At 35.7% G+C, this 23,343-nt stretch overlaps 1 long non-coding RNA gene across 1 annotated transcript in view; it reads left to right on the top strand.

The window, feature by feature from the left end:
- The first annotated feature begins 1,820 nt into the window (after positions 1-1,820).
- LOC144614707 (uncharacterized) overlaps positions 1,821-23,343 on the top strand; it is a 34,526-nt gene continuing 13,003 nt past the window's right edge. The window contains exons 1-2 of the long non-coding RNA XR_013552722.2: positions 1,821-2,002; positions 5,098-5,226. This is a non-coding gene — a long non-coding RNA (uncharacterized LOC144614707). The remainder of the gene's footprint in view (positions 2,003-5,097; positions 5,227-23,343) is intronic.

Here is a 23,343-nt window from a genome sequence, read left to right as displayed (position 1 = left end):
CTGTCTTTTCCCCTCACGTTCTTGAAAATATTAGGTAGAATTAAATGGCAATCTTTAGCCGTCTCCTGGAAGAAAAATAAAGTCAGTACTACAATTTTTTTTTTACCATTTCTTGCAATTCATTTATTCATTCAACCAAAAAAGTATTGAGTACCTACAATGTGTCAGTCAGAATTCTTTTCTTTTTAAATTTTTAAAATTTTATTTAAATCCAAGTTAGTTAACATATAGTGTAATAATGATTTCAGGAGTAGAATTTAGTGATGCATCACTTGCAAATAACACCCAGTGCTCGTCCCAACAAGCGCCCTCCTTCTGTCAGTCAGAATTCTAAGCCTTAAAGATAAAGCAGGATCCAAAATAGGCAAATCTTTTACATGAATTGGTTCTTTGAAAATTACATGTTGTTTTCAAATTGTTGTTTCTCTATTTTACACATAGATTTATTTAAAAATTGCATTGTCATTACTTACATACATTTTTTTTAAAAAGTTTCTGACCTTGACCTCCTTATGGAGGTTTTTCTTTTACTTGCATATTTTAAAATGCCTAGAAAAACCCTGGAAAGAAATGTCAGTAAGTAATTATAATATTATTATCTCAATCAATTATATATTTATTGCTACTTTATTAAGAACTGGATTTGTATATTCTGTCTCTCTCTCAAAAATAAATAAAGATTAAAATTTTTTTTTTAAAAAAAGGATGCCTGGGTAGTTCAGTAGGTCAAGCTTCCAACTTTTTCTCAGGTCATGTTGTACTTGTTCCTGAGTTCGAACTCCTCATCAGGTTCTGTGTAGTCTGGAGCCTGTTTTTTGGATTCTGTGTCTCCCATTCTCTCTGTTCCTCCCCCACCCCCCCCTCAAAAATAAATAAAACTAAAGAATTGGATTTGTGTTTTATCAAAATCCATTTAATATTTCGAAATCCAGTAAAATACATGTTTTGTAAGGTACTGAATATTAAGCTATGCTTTCATTTTTATTCTTTTTTTTTTTTTTTTTAAGAGCGAGAGAATGTCAGCAGTGGTGGGGCAGAGGGGGGGGAGAGAGAAAGAATCCCAAGCAGGTTCTGTGCTGTCAATGCAGAGCCCCCCCCACCCCCCCCCAGATGGGGCTTGATTCCACCGTGAGATCATCACCTGAGCGGAAATCAAGAGTCGGTCGCTTAACTGACTGAGCCACTCAGGAGCTTCTATGCTTTCTTTCTTTCTTTTCTTTTTTCTTTTCTTTCTTTCTTTTTTTTTTTTTTTGCCCTAAATCCCTCTCAGTACTACTGATTGGGCCAACATATTCACCAATTAAATATTCATTGCAGGCTTACTCTTTCTCTTTTTTTTGCATTATACTTTAGCCTATAATTTGAGAACATTTTTTAAGAAGAAAAATTCTTACAAAATATTTCAATTTGGAGGGATGAATTTGCTAGCTATTGCTTTATAAAAGCTATCTTAAATGTCAGTAGCCTAAAATGACCTCCAGGAATTGCTAACATTTCTACACAAGTTTTCTTCCAAGTTAGCAATTAAGTGTAGGTCAAGTGAGTGGTCCGGTCCATCTGGTAGGGCCTCTCTGTTAGAAGGAGAGCTGGTCTAGAATGGTCTCCATTCAGACTGCTGGATCCTTCTCCACATAATCGCACATAGAAGATTTCCAACTTACCTATGGCTTTGAATGAAAAACTTTTTTTTTTTAAACTGAGTTTGGGCATGTTTGTTATACAGCAATAGCTACCTGATTCAGGAATTGTTCAGCGGGGGATGATGTCATAACAGAAACCTAGAATATATGGCATTGACTCCCTGACTTTCAATGGGCAGAGGTTGAAACATGCAAAGTCCATCATTAGTGAAGTCTGCAAAAGTGTGAAGATGTAATTGGAGGCTGGTAAAATGGAAACCTGTGATATGTAATAGCACAGCAGCTGGTGAAACTTTTAACAGGAAATTTTAATGATCGAAGCTGTATCGTAAACATCTGAGTTTGACTCAGAGGATCTCCAGGTAGAATACTGAAAACATCAGCTAATTGCTCTTAACTGTGTATGACTGCAAGAAAGAGAGGGGCTGAAAAAAGTGGCCAGTGTGTACTTTAAATAGGAAAGAAATGTAAAGAGGTAAGGTCTTGTTAGGTTAGGAAATAGTTTCTCATTTGCAGCCTCTCAATCCCTCTTCAAGGTTAGAAGATTTTTCTTAACATTTCCTTAGAAGAGCACTTAACATAATACCTTGTGTGTATAATTATAGGACCTCAGTTAGTAATTCTCAAAGAAATTAATGTGATGAGTCCAGATTTCCATTTTTTAAATACAAAAGATTAAAGCAGGATGGGTGCATGAGAAAGTTTTTTGAAGTTTCTTCAAACAGATAAGACATAATTAGAGCTAGTGACTGCAAAGATACCTTGGTTTTTTCATTTTGGATTTATCTCCTCTAAAGCTTCATTCATTCAAGCATTCATTCATTCATTCATTCATTTGTTTTCAATACACACTTCTGAGGATATTCTGGTACAGAGTGGTCAGGATAGAAAAATATGTAAACTTTACAATTTTTCATTCAGCATCGTGCATTCTAAAAGAGAGAGACAATCATGCCAGAAGTGCTCAGACAGGAAATTGAGTAAGGTTTAACTGTGCTTCTGAGGGACAGAGCAGAGTTAAATCAAATTCTTATTACCGTTGTTGAATACCCCAAAGAGGCTCGGTGGTAAGGTGAAATGCCATGTGAATTTTCTCTTAAAATTTTTATTTAGTTTTGCCTTGTAATCCGTAAATGTACAGGTTAGTTTTGCTATGAAATATAATGTTTTAACTCTAAGGATATTGTAACTTGAAGAAACAACACTGCATAAAAACATGCAGAAAATAATCTTATCTTGGAAATTAACATTTAAGAATTATCATCTATCTTCAGTATTGTAATATGCAGTAGAATACAGAAAGCAGAAGCCAGAGCATAACAGTAAAAAAAAAAAAAAGTAACAAAATGCATTGGTTGTTTATTACATGCTAACCAGTTTTCAACGTTTACATACGTTAAGCGATGATCCTCCAAAAAAGATATGAATTAGTTATATTATTACCATTTATAAATGAGAAAACTGAAGGAGAGAGTGGAAAAGCAGAGTAAGAAGTAGAGCCTCGAGGGGCGCCTGGGTGGCTCAGTCGCTTGAGCTTCCGACTTCGGCTCAGGTCATGATCTCACCGTCCGGGAGTTCGAGCCCCGCGTCGGACTCTGTGCTGACAGCTCAGAGCCTGGAGCCTGTTTCAGATTCTGTGTCTCCCTCTCTCTCTAACCCTCCCCCGTTCATGCTCTGTCTCTCTCTGTCTCAAAAATAAAATAAAACATTAAAAAAAATTAAAAAAAAAAGTAGAACCTCGATCAAAATGCAGTCTAATTATGGAGAAGATATTAAGTTCTACTTCTTTTGTTTTTTATGAATCCACTCAGTATACTTGTCCTATATGCAATAAAAACCCTTTAAAGAATATTTTGTTTACCTGTTTTAAAATTTCTCCTTTAACTAGTTATCAGTTTCTCTGAACTTTCTTCTACTACATTGTTTGTTTAATAATTATTGTTTTAATTTTATTTTATTGCATTTTTATATATTCTACTTCTCTTTTGATATACCCCAACTTATTACACTTTTTGCTTATCTTTCCTCATTTTATTTTTTTTAATATTTTTAAATGTCTATTTATTTCTTTTGAGAGAGAGAGAGTGTGTGTACGTGTGCAGGAGCAGGGAAAGGGCAGAGAGAGACAGGGAGAGACACAATCACAAGCAGGATCTGCACAAAACAGCTCAGAGCCTGACATGGGCCTGGATCTCAGAACCCTGAGATCATGACCTGAACTGAAAGCAAGACTCTTGCTTAACCAACTGTCCCCCCAGAGACCTCATCTCTCCCCATTTAAAAATGTTTTGTTTGTTTTTTCGTTTGTTTGTTTAATTCCAGTGTCTACATCATCACTGGTTCTCTGTAGGTAAATTACTTTACCCCTTTGATTTTCTGATAATAATTTAGAGGTCGCACAGCAAACATTCCTTCAAGGCAATTCTTACTTGTTTGCTGGTTTGTTTCTTACTTACAGCCATTTATTATTAATGTTTGCGGCATAAGAAGTAGTAAAATCATTAACATTTTGTTTCTTGGGGTACTTGGGTGGCAAAGTCAGTTAAGCGTCTGACTTCAGCTCAGGTCATGATTTCATGGTTCATGAGATCGAACCCCTCATGATTTCATGGTTCATGAGATCGAGCCCCACATTGGGCTCTCTGCTATCAGCACAGAGCCCACTTTGGATCCTCTGTCTCCTTCTTTCTCTGCTGATCCCCTGCTCACTCTCTCTCTCTCTCTCTCTCAAAAATCAATAAACATTAATTTTTTTTTTCTCATAAAACAGTATTGGCCACATTCAATGCATTTTTATTTGCAATGTCCTCACAGTAACAGAGCAGATTTTCTAGCCCAAGAGCCAGTTTCAAACAGGGTTTAACTTCATGCTCTACTTTCTGCCTATTTCTCTGAAACAAGTACAAAATCCATCACCACTTGAGAATGTCAATAAATAATTGGCTTATATTGAAAATCAAAATTTCAAAAAGGGTTGTTAAAAATGATAAAAGGTTGTTACAGTAATAATTTTTGGAATAGACAGATTGCAAAAATGGATAATTACTTTGATAATACATTTGACTTTTAATGTGAAAGAAGGAAATATACATACTAATGATAATTTGAAAAAATAATACAAAAGAGATATGGTCTAACTGATTAAAATATTGTGGCTAATAAATATAAATAAACACAAGAAGGACTAATGAATTAATACAATAAATTTATAGAAGAAATTAGTGATATGTGTAATTTCTGAAAATTAGACAGTAAGTATGAAAATGCTTATTATTATTACATATGTTACTATGATGCTATTGGATCATCTGGTAACGTGCAGCTTTAATTTAAAGTAGTTAAATTAGAAGTTAACCTTAAAATTCTATTCTTTTTTCTTTTATTTTCCTTTTTTTTTATTTTTATTTTTATTTATTTATTTATTTATTTATTTATTTATTTTTTTTTTTTGAGAAAGAGAGGGTGAGCAGAGGAGGGACAGAGGGAGAGTGTCACCCAGAATGGAGTGGACAACATGGAGCTCGATCTCACACCATGAGATTATGATCCGGACCAAAATCAAGAGTTGGATGTTTGAGCCACCGAGGTACCCTTAGAATTGTTTTGTTTGCTTGTTTGTTTGTTTGTTTGTTTTGGCAGGATTCACACCTAGTGCAGAACCCAACACAGGGCTTGAACTCATAACTCCGAGATTAAGACCTGAGCTGAAATCAAGTATCAGATGCTTAACCAACTGAGCCACCCAGGCACCTCACGAATTGTATTCTTAATGTAAAACTTAGGTAGACAGTTTCCATGGAAGTTTCCTATAAAATCTATAACAGATTGTTTCAAAACAGAATAGCGTTGTTTCTTTATTCCATATGTAAACTGTAGAGGTATAAGTAACATTTATTTAGAGTTTAATGAAATCCAGCACCAAAATATTGAAATAGCAAAATGGTATTATTTAAATTCTAGTTGAAATAAAGATGTAACTAAATCAATGTCATAATTTACAAATGTCTTTGTTGCATTTACATTTCAGTGAGCATAGAGTTGCCAGATATCAACGTGTGTTTCATATGAATGCATTAAATGTTCCCCCTTATATAAATTAAAAAGAAAATAATATAGAAAAACATTACTGGTAGCGTTAAATTAAAACACTAGTTGAATATTTAAGGATATAATAAGGCATTAATATGTAAAATGAGATAAATTATGTTAACATGAAAAGAACAGTTGCTATGCAAGCATACTATAGAATATTTATATACCATAAGAACCAGTGGAAAAAAAGATTAATTATTTATAATACTATAAAGCTATAATGGGTTCAAAAATATAATGGACTATAATACTGTAATCAGTTATTGTGAAATTAAATGTCAGCAAAAACCATTAGATTGTAGCTTAATTTTCCTAGGTGATAATTCAAACACAAATTACCATTTTGCATATTAAACCTACATAAATAACACTGTAGTTATTGCTCTGAAAAATTATATGTTACTACTGAATAGATTCAATAGTAAATTACCTACTTATTATTACTGCACAAAACTAATCTACCATACAAATACTCAACTCTATGAACATAGAAGTTGAAAGCCAAAAAAGTACTTTTAAAGTCAACCTTGAGTGCATTTTCCAAATGTGGAATATATATGATTATAACATATGATATCACTTACTTATTTACTGTGAGAACCTGATTTGTACTTTTGTCTCTTTATGAAATAAAGGAAAAGATACACTCACTGCCTTGAAACTCTGCATTGAGACTTCTCTCAGCCTCTTGTTTAACAACTTCTTGTCCTGGTTTCCTTTGTTTCTTTTTCAAGAAGAAAAAACAATGGGAAAAGAAACACAGCAAATACTATCCAAGAAAAACTGCAAATGATGTGAATGCCCAGCAGTCGACTAAAACAAGGAAAATATCCACATGGCTAGCAAATATAACTGTTCATTGTAATCATTAGTAACTGGAAAAGGAAATTAAGGTTGTACATATACATAATTTGTATGTGTTAAATATATATGTATGTGTACGCATATAAGTGAATGAGTATCAACCTTTAATAATTAAACTAGTAGATTTTTTTTTTCATTTTTTAAATGAAACATGGAATTTGAACTCACAACCGTGAGATCAACAGTCACATGCTCTACCAACTGAGCAGCAAGCCAGGAACCCCTAGAATTTTAAAATGAAAAAAAAAACCCTAAGGAAAGTAATATATTTATTTGCATTATATATTATTATAAATATTTGAGAAAGTAATCTCCCCATGCCTGTTGAAATTAAATATATAGACCAACTGACCTAATAACTCTCTATTGAAACTCTTTTTTTAAAACTCTTCTTTATAGAAATATCAATACAATAAAATAAATGCATATATTGTAAAAATAATATACATATATATTAGCTTGTTAGGGCTGCCAAAACAAAGTACCACAGACTGGATAGCTTAAAAAATTTCGATGTATTTTCTCACCAGTTTGGAGTGTATAAGGTTGAGATAAAAGCAAAGGCATGGTTGGGGCACCTGGGTGGCTCGGTGGGTTGAGCATCTGACTTTGGCTCAGGTCATGATCTCACAGTTCGTGGGTTCGAGCCCTGCATCAGGCTCTGTGCTGACAGCTCAGAGCCTGGAGCTTGCTTTGGATTCTGTGTCTCCCTCTCTCTCTGCCCCTCCCCTGCTCATGCTCTGTCTCTCTCTGTCTCAAAAATAAATAAAACATTAAAAAATTTTTTAATAAAAATATATATATAAAAAAAAGCATAAGCATGGTTGGATGGTTGGTTTCTTCTGAGTCCTCTTTCCTTGGCTTGTAGTTGTCCATCTTTTCCTTGCATCTTCATATGATTTTCCCCGTGCATGCCTACATCCTAATCTCTTCTTCTAAGGACCCCTGCCATAGTGTATTAATTACTAAATTAAAAAGCCAACTCCAGAGGTGCCTGTGTGGCTCAATCGGTTGGTCATCCAAATCTTGATGTGGGCTCAGGTCAGGATCCCAGGGATATATAATTATATATATTATATATATAATTTTTTATATATTTATTATATATAATAAATATTATATATATATATATATATATATCCAAATACAGGAAAATTCTGAGTGACTGTGGTTTGGAACTTCATCATATACATTTTGGAAGACACAATTCTGTCTATAACAACATGAATGCTTACTATACTGTTATTTTTAGTAGTAAAACTAATGTAATATTCTTCATTGCCATCGGTAGAGATTCATTGGGTAAAATGATAGCTCGTCTATACTACAAAATACTATGCAAAATTAAAAATATGAATATTATTCATCCACATTAACCTGTTTAGATATTTAGGATGTATTGTCAGGAATAAAATGTAATGAAATAATTTTCCTAGGGGGAAACGTTTCTTTATTTTGCTTGTTAGAAGAATTATGTTTTTTTTAATGTATTAGGTATATTTAAATGACAAAAACATACATCTTTTCCCATTAGTTTATTTTTTTCTTAAGTTTCATGAAAAAGAAAAGGAACCAACTTCTTAACGATTTAATTAACTTACCTTTCTAACAAGAATAACTAAAATGCTCCAGTGGGCATGTCAGGTAACAAAAACAACAAAAAAAGACTATTGTTTTGACTATACAAATGATTTGACATTTTAATAATACTTCTGATAAACACGGCAGTAAAGCAAAAAATACTTTAAAAGTTTTTAGGAATTTATTACTTTTAGGTTGCAAACTAAATCTCAAATTTAGTGTAGGATTTACCATATTTACTCATGATTGTTTTGGTTTATATTAACTTTGTAGACAAATTTACAAGTTATTTTATCTCAGATGCTAAACTAATACACCATTTCCATAAGAAAAAAATGGTAATAAACATCAAATTCTTCAAGAAATTAGTGTATAGAAATAAAACAAAAACAATGTATAAAACTTAGTTGTAAAATTTAAAATTAATGTACATTTTTAATTAAAATTTTAGAAAACAAAATAATTGAACGTTATTTTATCTGTTTGATTTTCTGATTCTTTTGGGATGTGAATATGTATAATTCATACTCTATATAGTTAAATTAATGATTCACTTTAATATTTAAAGTGAAGCTCTCCTTGCCAAATGAAAAAAAAAAAAATTAAATGCTATTTTAGGAGTATTTCCCAAAGATGTCTCTGTCATGATTGACTGACTGATTAGCTGTAATTACTCAATGACTAAGAGTAGGAGCAAATTTCTCTTAATTTGTATGAAAATGCTCCATTTCCTTTCCACAGCATGTTGGAACATGACTGCTCAAATGTTAATACCGTTATCACACTTCTTAAACCTGTAATCATAATGTCAACCAAAACTTTATAAACTGAAATTCTGAGGTTTGAAACCATGAGTGCCCTTACACAGTTTAAGGACCTTTGGGAATAGGGGTTGATTTTGGCGGGGAGGGGATGTCTCACTAACCAACACAAAGAAGACACTTCTGACTGCTGTTTGCAATTTTACCAAAGTGTTCTGCCAAGGTAAATAGAAATCAGAATAAATTTATAATAGTATTACTTTTGAAACAAACTGAGTTGAAATTGCACAGCAAAACACAGTAGTTCTGAAATCTTGGAAAACATAATTAAAAATAAACTTGTGGCTGGTGATGTAGGGTATATTTTTGGAAAGGAAATGTTTATTAAATGATTAAAAAAAGTTGATTCCTTCATTTCAATGAAACTGTATCCAAATATAGCTCATTTATTTTTATCCAAATATTTAAAAGTTTAGGGATATAACAAATCATATTACATAATCATGCTTTCTATATATTCAAAAGATAAAGAGGAAAGGATGGGAAACATACTTCCTAAAGAATTGTATCTTTTTGTGTATATTAGTAATACTTGTATTTTGGCATTTTTAAAGGCTATAATTTTCATGAAACTATACTGGTAAACTTTCAGCAAAACCTATGTTTTTAACATAAAGCTAGAAAAAAAAATACACAAGGATAATATAGTTGTCACAAACTGTAAACCTAGGTCTGTGTCTTAATCATATCCTAGATGTAATTTATTCTTTATGGTCAAATAGATAATGTAACCCTACAAAATTCCTGCTATTACAATAATTAATCTAAAAAGAACTAAAGAAATACAGAGGATTTTTACCAAATACAACTTGCCTCGAATTACTTATAGTAATTTTATTATACAAAGATACGGTCCAGAGATAGAAATTGATAAAAGAATGAGAACGATAATTATGAAAGCAGAAGAAAATATAAGGGAATTAAAGTTGACAAAACTTGGATCTAGCAAAGTCTTTATCGACTTGTTGAAAAAACAAAAAAGATCTATTTGAATTAGATGGCTGGAAAGTCTCATTCGGAAGCAGTCAGAGCACGAGAACTTCAGCCATTTCAGGAGGGTGAGATTTGATTCTAAGGAGATGGTGAAATCACCAGGCCCAAGAAATGAAGAATATTCTGTCCCTCAGCAACCTGCCTGACTTTGTCTACAAAAATCAATAGACTCAGTCTTAAATTCTCTAATCAGAAGATAGGAGAAAAAATAAAAAGTTTAAGAACACTGAATACTAGAGTATCCCCCCCGGCAAAAGTAACACATCTACTCATGTCCTCACCTTATAGAGTGTCCACCATTCGATAAGCACTGTCCATGCTGCAAAGGACAATGATAGCCAGGTAGCTGAGGAAAGTAGGAAAGCCTCTACCACAAAAGGCAAAGAAAACCAGTGGCAGCAACAACAAAAAAGGATTGAAGAAACCTCAGTAAATGCCTGGAGAAAACAATCTAAATCAAGACAAAATAAACGTAAAAAGAAGTCTGGGTATGCTTTAAGATAAGGCAAGTTGTTCACAAGAGAGAAGAAATTGCAATACTAAGTTTAAAAGCATTAACATATAACCTTTAGAGAACAAAGGAGGTTAATCGCTGGCAGTAGAAACTGAAAAAAGAAGAAAACAAGATAATATAGCTGAAAGCCGAAACTGGAAAAAAAAAACAAAATGATTGGAAAAATTTCTAGATTGTAGGCAAAAATATCAAAAGAGGACATTATTATGATATTGTGAAGTTTTAGTACGTAAAACAATAAAACACAGTACTCAGATCTCACACATAAATGAAATTTTGATACATGATGGATATGGCATTTCAAATGAGTAACGTTGAGACAATACATAGCACACCTGGTATTTATTTTTCAAAATATAAACCTTTTATATATATTAAAATTATAAATATAAAAAATATTTGCAAGGGGCGCCTGGGTGGCTCAGTCGGTGAAGCGTCCGACTTCAGCTCAGGTCCCGATCTCATGGTTTGAGTTCAAGCCCCGCATTAAGCTCTGTGCTGACAGCTCGGAGCCCGGAGCCTGCTTCAGATTCTGTGTCTCCTTCTCTCTCTGCCCCTCCCCCGCTTGTGCTCTGTCTCTCTCTCTCTGTCTCTCAAAAATAAATAAATGTAAAAAAAAAAAATTACAAAAATATTTGCAAGAAAATATAAGACTATTATGTAGGGAATACTTTTATGACATTAGGCCTGACAGATTTCTTTAAAAAGAAGCAAACTTCAGAGGCAGCTGGGTGGCTTAGTCGCTCGAGTGTCTGACTCTTGATTTCATATCAGGTCTGATACCAGGGTTATGGGACTGAACCACGTGTTGAGCTCTGTACTGATCATGAGGCCTGCTGAAGATTTTCTCTCTCTTTCTCCCCATCCCCCTTGCTCATGCTGTCTTAAAATAAATACACACATACATACATACATACATACATAATAAAAAGAAGCAAACTTCAAAATCTTGTAAAAATCTTTTATAGTCTTGTTCTGAACAATTTATTTGAAAAGATTAAAAATGCATACACACACCACAGTAAAGGAAATAATTATATATTAAAATTTAAAATAAAAGAAGTTATTTTCAGTGATTTTTTTAAAAATTTTTTTTAACGTTTATTTATTTTTGAGACAGAAAGAGACAGAGCATGAACGGGGGAGGGTCAGAAAGAGGGAGACACAGAATTTGAAACAGGCTCCAGGCTCTGAGCTGTCAGCACAGAGCCCGACATGGGGCTCAAACTCACCGACCGCGAGATAGTGACCTGAGCCGAAGTCGTTCGCTCAACCGACTGAGCCACCCAGGCACCCCAACAGTGATTTTTTTTTTTTACAGTTTTATTTATTTATTCTGAGAGACAGAGAGTTGGAGTTGGGTAGGGGCAGAGAGTGAGGGAAACAGAATCCCAAGCAGTCTCCACACTGTCAGTGCAGAGCCTTGACAAGGGGCTCAATCTCATGAACCAAACCATGAGGTCATGACCTAAGCTGAAATCAACAGTCGGACACTGACTACCCAGGCACCCCCAGTGAGATTTCAAATTAGAAGAAAATTTTATCATATGCAATATGTGTGAAAGTTAACATTTTGTAGCACAGAGTTTTGACGAAGATACTTAATGTAGAATCTTGTATACTTTTAAGGGATATGAATTATACCTATCACCATTTAATAAAGCAATTTAGCAATATTGACTAAAGTTGACAATAAATATTCTACAGCACAGCTATTCCAGTCATTGTTATAAAACTCCAAAGATAGGGGCACCTTGGTGGCTCCGTCGGTTAAGCACTGACTTGGGCTCAGGTCATGATCTCTCGATCATGAATTCAAGCCCTGCGTCAGGCTCTGTGCTGACAGCTTGGAGCCTGGAGCCTGCTTCAGATTCTGTGTCTCCCTCTCTCTCTCTGCCCCTCCCCACTTACACTCTGTCTCTCAAAAGTGAATAAAGGTTACAATTAAAAAAAAAGATAGATCTATTCTGTTGGCAAACTTGAGGTATTTCACATCCGTATAATAATAACAGGAAATATTAGTCGAGGTTCCAACATGAGGCAGGTGACAACTTAAATTACAATAATTCAGGAAAGTTTTAATAAAAGTACTATTCACAAAGTGTGAGGAGGTGTAGGTGGAGGAAAGGGATAAGTAAGTCACATGTACTTAGTTGTAACTGGAGGGAACAGGGGGAGTAGCAGTTATCAAAAACCAAAAAGCAAACACATAAAGAAGGAAGCCTTGAGATCAGCAATCATCTTTGATTGAAAATCAAAGGTAGTAAGGGTTAAAATTGGTGAAAAAGGAAATAATGAATTTAAAGCATATTTTGCATGATTCCCACTTCATGAATTTTGAATTTGTCTTCTTCAACCACCCAATCCCCTTTGCATTTATAGTCTTCTACCACCTAGACAGGTGTTTTGTTTGTTCCTGGAGAGGTGACCCAAAAAATCATTATGCAGGGTATGATTCTTCAGTATCTTTCTTTTTATTATGCTGCCAGAATTTTTCATTAGTAGAACTATTAACCATAAAATCCTCAGTGACTCCCTTCAATTCCAAATATGATTATTTTTCCCTAAATTATGTAGCTACAATCCTGTTTCTTCCTGATAATCCAGATCAATCACAATAGTCAATAAAGTCAGCTCCTTTTCTGCCTGTTGGTTCCGGGGCATAGGAATTCTAAAATGACTAGGGGAATAACCTAGCTTCCAACTTGTCAAAACTACGGCCATCTTTCCTATTGAAGCCTTTTTCCAATGGGGGCTAAAATCTCCAAACCAATGGAGTTAAAGATTGTGGGAATCAGCAAAAATTGTTTCCTGTGGGATTGTTAAATGTACCTGTATGTTAGGACACTCTCACTCTCCTCACTACCTTGGTTTCTTAATTTGTGTATTCAGACTGTAAGAAACACTGAATTTTACCTTATGATTTAAGCCATATTACTGGATGGCACTTCGGTTTCTCAGCATATTGTCTTCCAGAGTAATATCATAAATGAGGTCTCAATAAGCTTATCAACCATCAACTCAACTGGCTTCTGGGTGGTGACCAGTGAATTCTATAGGAGGGAATCCATTGCTATATATATTGATGTAAAAAATATGCCCATAGATTACTAGTAATGCTGTGTAGGATACCCTGTTAATAGAAATGACATTCTGGAAACTTATTGTAGCTGGTGCTGGCAGCAACACTGCATATGTTTATCTAAATGCAAAAAATGAACTGTCCTCCCCTTTGATGGGAGGGTTTCAATACAATCAGCCTGAAAACTCGTGGACTCCAAAGAATAATGTCATTAGGGGCTCAGTGTGCGCTCCTGAATATTAGAATTTTAGGCATCGAGCAGTACTTTAACCAGAACAGCTTTGGTTTGAGAAAGACCATGGGTTATTAAGACTGTTAATAATTTAATTTCTTAACATCATAGCTGTTTATAAGCCTTTAAAGGCATTATTAGAGTGTCGAGGTAAAGAGGTTGACTGTCATCCATAGGAGAGGCCACCTTGCCCCTTATCACTGAGAATTTCTACTACCTTAGATGCTCACTGTTTGCCTTCACTTTCAATTCAAGTGTTTTTACACTCAGTGCCTGTTCTAGGAAGCCATCTTTGTTACCAGTTGTCCGACGTTACTATTTTTAAGTTCTTGACCAGCTTTCAACTGGTTCTGGAATATCATGGAGGTTCATGTGATAACCTTGGCTGCATATCTTCCTCCTGCGTTGAATGAAGACATTCGAAGGTTGACAGACAACTAGTAAACTAATTTAATCAGTATAATTTGTAAACTGGTCCCTGAAAGGCCATTTAGATTGGTAGGTGGCGGGTTTAATAAGCAAGAGAACTTATCCATGAGGCTTGTTATGGGCAGCTTCAATATGAGTAGATCTCTGCACCCACCCACCAGAATTTGAGAAGTTTCTGTAGAGGTCTTGACTGGGTTCTGTCATGTATACTGTCCAGATGGTCTCAACAACACCTTTCTCTCTCAAGACTGAACCCTTGAAAATGGCTTCAACTGTGAGAACAGGGTAAAACGTACATTCAAGGGGAAGGGTTAGGAGCCTCCAATAGCCTGGGTCCACCTTTCACTTAAGTAAAGGTTCTGCCTATCCGTCCTAGACTTTCTCCTTCTGTACATATCAAGCAGCACCTTCATAGACTGCCTATCTCAAACATTTCTGGAGACTCGTCTCTGATGGACCACTGCTATTTGGCTTCTGAGATTCCATTTTTCTCACTGAGATCTGGGAATCCATAAATGACATGTATTGTTCTCCAAGAATCCTCATCCCTCCCCCCATCCTGCTAATTTTAAATGTCTTTTTGAAAGTAGAGCCTCTAACTCCTCTGTGGGTGGTACCTGCACATAATAGATCTGCTAATATTCCTAGATAGGAATGAGGTGGGGGGCAAAATCAGAGTAAAGAGAGAAGTTAAAATATTAGCACTACTTGAATTTTTAGAGTCTGACTCTCTCTGGGTCTCTGGGTCTTCTATTCATAAATTTCCACGGGTAACAGTACAGAGAAAAACTGTTTATTTTTTGGCTATTCTCAACCAAAATGTAAATATCCCTGAAATATACTATATGGGTTCCTAAAACGTGGTTCAAGGACCACGAAAATTATTTAAAGCACTTATTAGAACCAGAGGGTCCTGGACCTTTCCCAGGGACAACTGAATCAAATTCCCTAGGAAAGATGTCTGATAATCTTCATTTTCACAAAAAATTTTAGATGATAGTGATATATACCAAAATGTGACATGCATTTGTAGAGAGACAGCACAGGCAGAGTTCAGAATTGCATTAACTATCTATCCAAAACTGATTCTCCTGGTTCATCAGGGGAAGGAAGAATGGAAAAAGAGAAAGAAGATGTCATATTATTTGTATAACTTCCTTTTCCATGGGTCATAAGTAATTTCCAGACGCTTACACTACTAACCCTTTTTTCCCCTCTTATACCATATTTCCTCAATTTTAATCTCTAACCAGCATAGTGGTTGGAAGACACTTGTTAAGTTCTCTCTCAATATGGACGTAGAACCCCTTTAAAAATGGCATTTGACAGCTAATTTAAAATGAGGCTGACTTTAGCCTCTACTACAAAGCTATAATCATCAAGACAGCATGGTATTGGCACAAAAACAGACACATAGACCAATGGAATAGAATAGAAACTCCAGAATTGGACCCACAAAAGTATGGCCAACTAATCTTGGACAAAGCAGGAAAGTATAGCCAATGGAAAAAAGACAGTCTCTTTAACAAATGGTGCTGGGAGAACTGGACAGCAACATGCAGGAGAATGAAACTGGACCACTTTCTTACACCATTCACAAAAATAAACTCAAAATGGATAAAGGACCTGAATGTGAGACAGGAAACCATCAAAACCCTAGAGGAGAAAGCAGGAAAAAACCTCTCTAACCTCAGCCGCAGCAATTTCTTACTTGACACATCCCCAAAGGCAAGGGAATTAAAAGCAAAAGTGAACTATTGGGACCTCATGAAGATAAAAAGCTTCTGCACAGCAAAGGAAACAACCAACAAAACTAAAAGGTAACCAATGGAATGGGAAAAGATATTTGCAAATGACATATCAGACAAAGGGCTAGTATCCAAAATCTATAAAGGACTCACCGAACTCCACACCCGAAAAACAAATGACCCAGTGAAGAAATGGGCAGAAGACATGAATAGACGCTTCTCTAAAGAAGACATCCAGATGGCCAACAGACACATGAAAAGATGCTCAACGTCACTTCTCATCAGGGAAATACAAATCAAAACCACACTTAGATATCACCTCATGCCAGTCAGAGTGGCTAAAATGAACAAATCAGGAGACTATGGATGCTGGGGAGGATGTAGAGAAATGGGAACCCTCTTGCACTGTTGGTGGGAATGCAAACTGGTGCAGCCACTCTGGAAAACAGTGTGGAGGTTCCTCAAAAAATTAAAAATAGATCTACCCTCTGACCCAGAAATAGCACTGCTAGGAATTTACCCAAGGGATACAGAAGTGCTAATGCATAGGTGCACTTGTACCCCAATGTTTATAGCAGCACTCTCAACAATAGCCAAATTATGGAAAGAGCCTAAATGTCCATCAACTGATGAATGGATAAAGAAATTGTGGTTTATAGACACAATGGAATACTATTTGGTAATGATAAAAAATGAAATATGGCCTTTTGTAGCAACGTGGATGGAACTGGAGAGTGTTATGCTAAGTGAAATAAGTCATACAGAGAAAGACAGATACCATATGTTTTCACTCTTATGTGGATCCTGAGAAACTTAACAGAAGACCATGGGGGACGGGAAGGAAAAAAAAATAGAGAGGGAGGGAACTAAACCATAAGAGACTCTTAAAAACTGAGACTAAATTGAGGGTTAATGGGTGGGTGGGAGGGAGGGAAGGGTGGGTGATGGGCACTGAGGAGGGCACCTGTTGGGATGAGCACTGGGTGTTGTACGGAAACCAATTTGACAATAAATTTCATAATAAAAAATACAAAAAAAAATAAAGTGAGGCTGGACCGAAAATAACTGCCTATTGGAATAGGAGTGTTATGTGTCAGATATAGGATGAAATCAGGGGGTAGAGGTTGAGATTGAGCTCACTCTGGTTATGGCAGGATATAGCCGTGCTGGGACATATCCTCAGCACTCAACTTCTGTTAACTGCTTCCTACTGCAAATGCCTGCCTGTCTGCCCGAGCGTTTGCACCAGAGGTGATAGGGAATTGATGACTCAGAAAGCAACCCTCAACCAATGACAGTGGAATTCATGGATAAATAAACAAGCTTCCTCACCCAATAGATAATCACTGGGGAACATTCCATAGGGTCTTTCAAGGGTGTCCTGTGGGTGGATGTCCAGTGCGCTCCAGAAGTTACTTGCTTTTAACCTACTAGATTTCAACTTGCTGTTCTCCCCTAGCTTACTACCTCCCTCCCTTAAGCATTCTTCCTGCAATCTCCTTAGAATGGACTTCCACTCAAATCTTTGTCTTTTTCCAGGGTAGCACAATTTAAGACAAGGAAATACTAACTTTATGAGATTGGTTATTTTTTCTTTTTTGGAAAGGATTTAGGGAGTTTATGTTTACTATTAGCATTTAAAGCAGTTTAGCCTTTTCCCACCAAATTTAGGATTACAGATTTCTGGCTCAACAGAAGTTTGAGAGGAATCGAGTCAGCATGGGTGAGAATTCGTTGATGAGGTCGGAGGTATGGCAGAAATCATGGCAAGTGAAGGAGCTGATTTGAGGGATTAATTTAGAATTAGGGTTTAAGTTAGATTTAATCTGGGGAAGCTTTATTCCCATGTTTTTCCTGGGTAACACTCAATTCCAGAAGACTATTAATATATATTCACAGATAATGAGAAGTTAAGTCACTAAAATTTTATGTCTGGTAAATTTGGTGTTCCAATTTAAAATTAGCAAGCATTTTTTAAATAAAACAAAACTCAAGGAATACAGCAACCATGAATTTTTGAAAAAAAGATTAACATTGGATCTTGAATATTTAAACCTTGTCAACTTAATGGGGGAACAAAAAAAAATTGGTAATTAAAACCTCATGACAATTTATCACTGGTGAATATTACAGCTAGTCCTGTATATAACAAAGACTAAGCACATTTAAAGAGCAAAATTGAAATAACTGAAACTTGAGCAGTGAAAAAGTAGGGGATAGATGGAGTGGGGAGAGTGTAAATATGCTGACTTCAGGTTTTTTCCCTGAAATCCAAAAGTGGTGTATAATAAACAGAATTGTAATTATTAGAAAAATCAATGAAAGGCAGTGCCTACTTTTTCTCATATTAATCATTGTAACTATCATGTTATAAATTATAACTATCATATTTTTATGCATTATGACTATCATAAAGGAACATTTATTTGGGTTGCTTTAGTTTTATCTCAGTTTCTTTCAAATTCAGTACATTTTAGCATATTTTGTTAATCATAGCTTAAATAGTAGGTACTCAGGTTTAAACTCGTGTCATTCTATTTTTACAGATAGATCTGGAATCTTTTGCCAAAATAAAGAAAATTAATTCTGTGTGGTAGTATTTCTGGGCCTTTTTCCTTGCTTCTGTTTTATGATTTGTTTTTCCCTTTTGTATGTCTACATTGCTCAATTTCTTGCAAATGAGTGGGTATCCTTTTAAAAACCCACAGCACAGGGGTGCCTGGGTGGCTCAGTCGGTTAAGTGTCCAACTTCAGCTCAGGTCATGATCTTACAGACTGTGGGTTCAAGCCCAGTGTCAGGCTCTTTGCTGGTAGCTCAGAGCCTCAAACCTGCTTCTGATTCTGTGTGTGTCTCTCTCTCTGCCACCCCCCACTTGTCCTCTTTCTCTCTCTCTTTCTCAAAAATAAATAAACATTAAAAAAGTTAAAAAAAAATAAAAACACACAGCATCATTGCTGCTTTGAATATTTGTGAAAATCAACAAGAAGCTTTAATGTGTAACTCTGTGGACATTTTTTACCAGAGAGTAAGATAATGTTACAAATGGTGTTTGTTTCTCTATTTTCTGCTGTCATAAAGTCATCTGAAATGCATATGAATTTATAGACTCAATCGCACATTAATTTATTTTCCTGACACTCTCTAGTTGTTCAAAATCATGTGTCATATTTTAGCTGCAGTGTTTTATTAATATGCTTTTATCTACTTTCAGTCATTCACGCGTTTACTGGAAATTTGTGACCCGGACAATCACTCTCTGTTTTAATTGTTTAATGTGTGTTTCACCGTCTGGACATAGCCACCATTGATTTATTATTCATTTGTTTTTAAGGGTTTTTTTTTAATTAAAGTATAATAGCTACTGTTTATTTAATTGGACCTTATGTAGAAGAGATCACCATCTGTAACTAGAAACAGAATTCTGCCCCTTTCATTACAACTGGATAATCTTCATTTGTGGACTTTACAAAGTTGTGTCCAACATTGTTAAAAGTCTCATCTACTCCGCAGAATGAGTGAAAAGTCTGTCTCTACTGTGGAAATGCTAACACTCCTCCCCTCTGCCACCAATCACCTAACTTCCTACCTCTGGAAGAAGAACGCATCTCAGGTATACTCACCTCCCACCATAACCCACTCAGCGTAGCCACGTAACACTCTCCTCAGCTCACTGTCTCCATCATGCATACTGCCCGCCTTAATTCCTGCTGTCCATTACCCAACCCCCCAACACTCACCCTTAAAATCTACCATCTACTTTTATTTTCCAGACATATTTCTTATCCCCTGGCCGTACATTTGCTTTCTCACAGGTGAGTTTATACACAGCCCCTCCTGAGCTCTGTCAAGAAGGCTTCAGCCAAGAGGTAGTGCTTTATGGTTCTTCGATGATTCTTTATAAGTGTAGCATTCACCTACCTTGCATTTAGGGTGCCTTTGTGACCCTCGGTTAACTAGACACATCCAAATGAATCAATTCCAAGTTGTTCATAGAGTAAAGTATAGGTTAGCTCCGGTGATCTAAGCTAAGAAGGCAATACTTTCCTTTTGTTACTTTTATACTTATTACATTGGCATGGACCACTATTTAAATGCCAGGATTTTTGCCCCCTCCTCCAGCAAATTTTGTGTTGTGGACCAGAAAGCCAATTAATAATTACTCAAAAAGTTTCAAAAACATTTGTATATGCTAATGGTTTCCACAAATGAAGAAGGTTTAATACGATGTTTAAGAAGAAGGTGTTAAAGAAGAAGATGTTAAGAAGAAGGTTTAATACGATGTATATATACCTATATATAGATATATACATATACATATATTTTACAGATGCAATGTATATTAACTATCTTTATTGCTAATGCTCAAGGGCAGATTAATTATATCTTTTGTGTTTTATAATTGTGCTTGCACTCTGACTTCATAATGTCTTCCGTTACTTAATTAAATACCGCTTTTAGTAAATTCTATCACCTGGAAATATATTTTCCTACAGTTGCTCTATTTATGAGGCAATTTTATTTCCCATAAGTGTTATAGTAATAGAGTTCACCTCATTGAAATTTAAACTATTAATTTTATTCTGAGACAAAGTAATTATTTTCCCCATAAGTTGTGAACCATCATCATAAATCGCACTGCAATTAGAATGTATACCTTTTACTCCAGTAAGAATTTCTGTTGATAGATGGAGACTCTGAGTATGTGTTTGTTGATACTTTGCACTTTGAACCAATTTTGATTAAATTTTTACGGAACTTTTTGCACCACACAATCGCTGGAAGCCTACTGCAGTGTTTCATGTTTCAATTAATTTCATAAACCTGTAAAATATGAGTGAAGAAGGAAAGCTCATATTTTTTATTAGATTTTGAGTCATGTATAAGAATAATTTTTGAAGGTGGCCTATTCAGGGGAAAAAATGGGAAAATATATTAAAAAGTTATTTCTTTTTTCTGAAAAATAATAAAGACAATTATAATTAAACCTTTCACATTATTTCACTTTGGTCTTAGAAAGTGGCCTTACTCTTCTAAAACAAAATATTCTTTGTCATGGAAAGGTTAAGTCTTAAATTATGGATAAGGGATAAATTAGGTATTAGTTATCTACTGGTACAAAGCAAACTGCCCCCACAATTAGTGGATTAAAACCACAAGTGTGTATTTTTGCACCGAGATCCTGAAGATTGGGAATCCAGGGATAGCTGAGCTGTAACTTTCAACTCAGAGTCAATGTAAGATTGCAGTCAAAGCTTCAGCTGGAACTGGATCGTCTAAAGGCACACTTACCCTTTGTCTGGTGCTCGCTACCGGCCAGTGGTCAGTGCCTCAGTTTCCTACCATCTGGTTTTTCCTTACATAAGACTACCCTTAGTGTTCTAAGGAGATAGCAATTGCTCTCCCCAAAAGTGAGTGAGGAAAGAGAAGTGGAGAGAGAGAGAGAGAGAGAGAGAGAGAGAGAGAGGGGAATAAGATGGAAATTTTAGTGTTTGTAACCTAATCTGAGAAGTGTCTTATCATCAGTTTTAAAATATATTATGTGTGTGTGTGCGCGCACACACACACACACACACACACACAGTGAAGTTATATTAGGGCATAGAGAGCAGACACTTAACACAGACGAAGCAAAGATATGGGAGCAACACATGGCAACACGCCATTTGGCCTCCATTTTGCTCTGTTTGTATAATGAAATTATTTTATTGGTCACCCCTGGGCTAGATACAGTAACAGAATATGCGCTCTGTTTGAATGTGACATTTGTCATCCACGGATTAATTTATTAAATCGTCTCAGCTGGTGAAGCAAGCCTTCTTTCTTCAGTAGTTTTTATTTTGTTTCATTTTTTAAAAATTTTTTAACGTTTATTTATTACTGAGAGAGAGAGAGAGAGAGCATAAGCAGGGGAAGGGCAGAGAGAGGGAGAGACACAGAATCCAAAGCAGGCTCCAGGCTTTGAGCTGTCAGCACAGAGCCCAATGCGGGGCTCAAACTCACAAACTGCGAGATCATGACCTGAGCTGAAGTCGGACGCTTAACCGACTGAGCCACCCAGGTGCCCCAATTTTGTTTCATTTTTTTTTTTAAGTTTATTTATTTTTGGGACAGAGAGAGACAGAGCATGGATGGGGGAGGGTCAGAGAGAGAAGGAGACACAGAATCTGAAACAGGCTCCAGGCTCTGAGCTGTCAGCACAGAGCCCGACGCGGGGCTCGAACTCACGGACCGCGAGATCATGACCTGAGCCGAAGTCGGCCGCTCAACCGACTGAGCCACCCAGGCGCCCCTCATTTTTAATATTTTTCATTGTGGGTAAGATGTATATGGCATATAATTTTAACTATTTTTAGTACCATTCGGTGATATTAATTATATTCACAGTATTGTGAAACCATTATCAGTTTCTATTTAAAAAACTTTTTCATTATCCTTAGCGGAAATACTGTAACCTTTAAGCAACCTCTCCCCCGTTTGTTGTTCCCTCACTCCCTGGCAAATGGTGATCTGCTTTCTGTCTCAACTTGCCATTCTAAATGTTCCATGCAGTATACATTCCATATAATTTTGTCCTTTTGTGTCTAATTTATTTTACTTAGCATACAAGATTTTTGAGTTTCATCCATGTTACATCTGAACTTCATATTTTTTATTGCTGAACGATATTTCATTGCATGAATATTATACCACATATTCTTCATTCATTCATTCATTCATTCATCTGATGAAAAGTCTATCTTCGTTTCATTGTATTGTCTTTGGTTAAGGATCGGTTGGCTCTGTTTAAGCAGGTCTATTTGGGGGGACTTCCTGTGATCTGTTTTGATCTGTTCTATGGATCTGTTCTGTCTATTGCTAATACTGTGGCAGTATTCTCGCACAGAGAGTCTTCACACCAAGGTTTTTCTCTCCAGGAAGCAACTTTATTCCTGCTGGCCCCACTCAGTTGGGTTTGTACCCAGAGAACTGAGCCCCAAATGCCACCTGGAATGTTTTTTTATGTATTTTCTACTTCTTTGTCTCCCACGTATGGTAACACACAAAGATGCAGTCTGATTAAGTGGTCTCATGTTACAAGGTCGTGAGGGATGTTGTCTCCTAGGAGTATAGCTAGGTTGCTTTGAGGTTTTCTCTTTTTTTTTTTTTCTTTTCTTTTCTTAGGGAGGGGACCCCACCACAATACCACAATGTTTTGATTGCTGTAGCTTACTACAGCTTGAAGTTGGATAGTGTTACTTACCACATCTTGAAGTTGGATAGTGTTAGTCCTCCAACTTTTGTTCTGTTCCTTCAGTATTGTGTTGGCTATTCTGGATTTCTTGCTCTTGATATAAACTTTTATTTTT

The sequence above is a fragment of the Panthera onca genome, chromosome A1 (assembly GCF_046562875.1).
Source record: "Panthera onca isolate mPanOnc1 chromosome A1, mPanOnc1 haplotype 2, whole genome shotgun sequence".
In the NCBI taxonomy this organism is placed as follows: Eukaryota; Metazoa; Chordata; class Mammalia; order Carnivora; family Felidae; genus Panthera; species Panthera onca.
The sequence above is the reverse complement of the archived record's forward strand: the minus strand, read 5'-3'. Positions and strand labels throughout refer to the sequence as shown.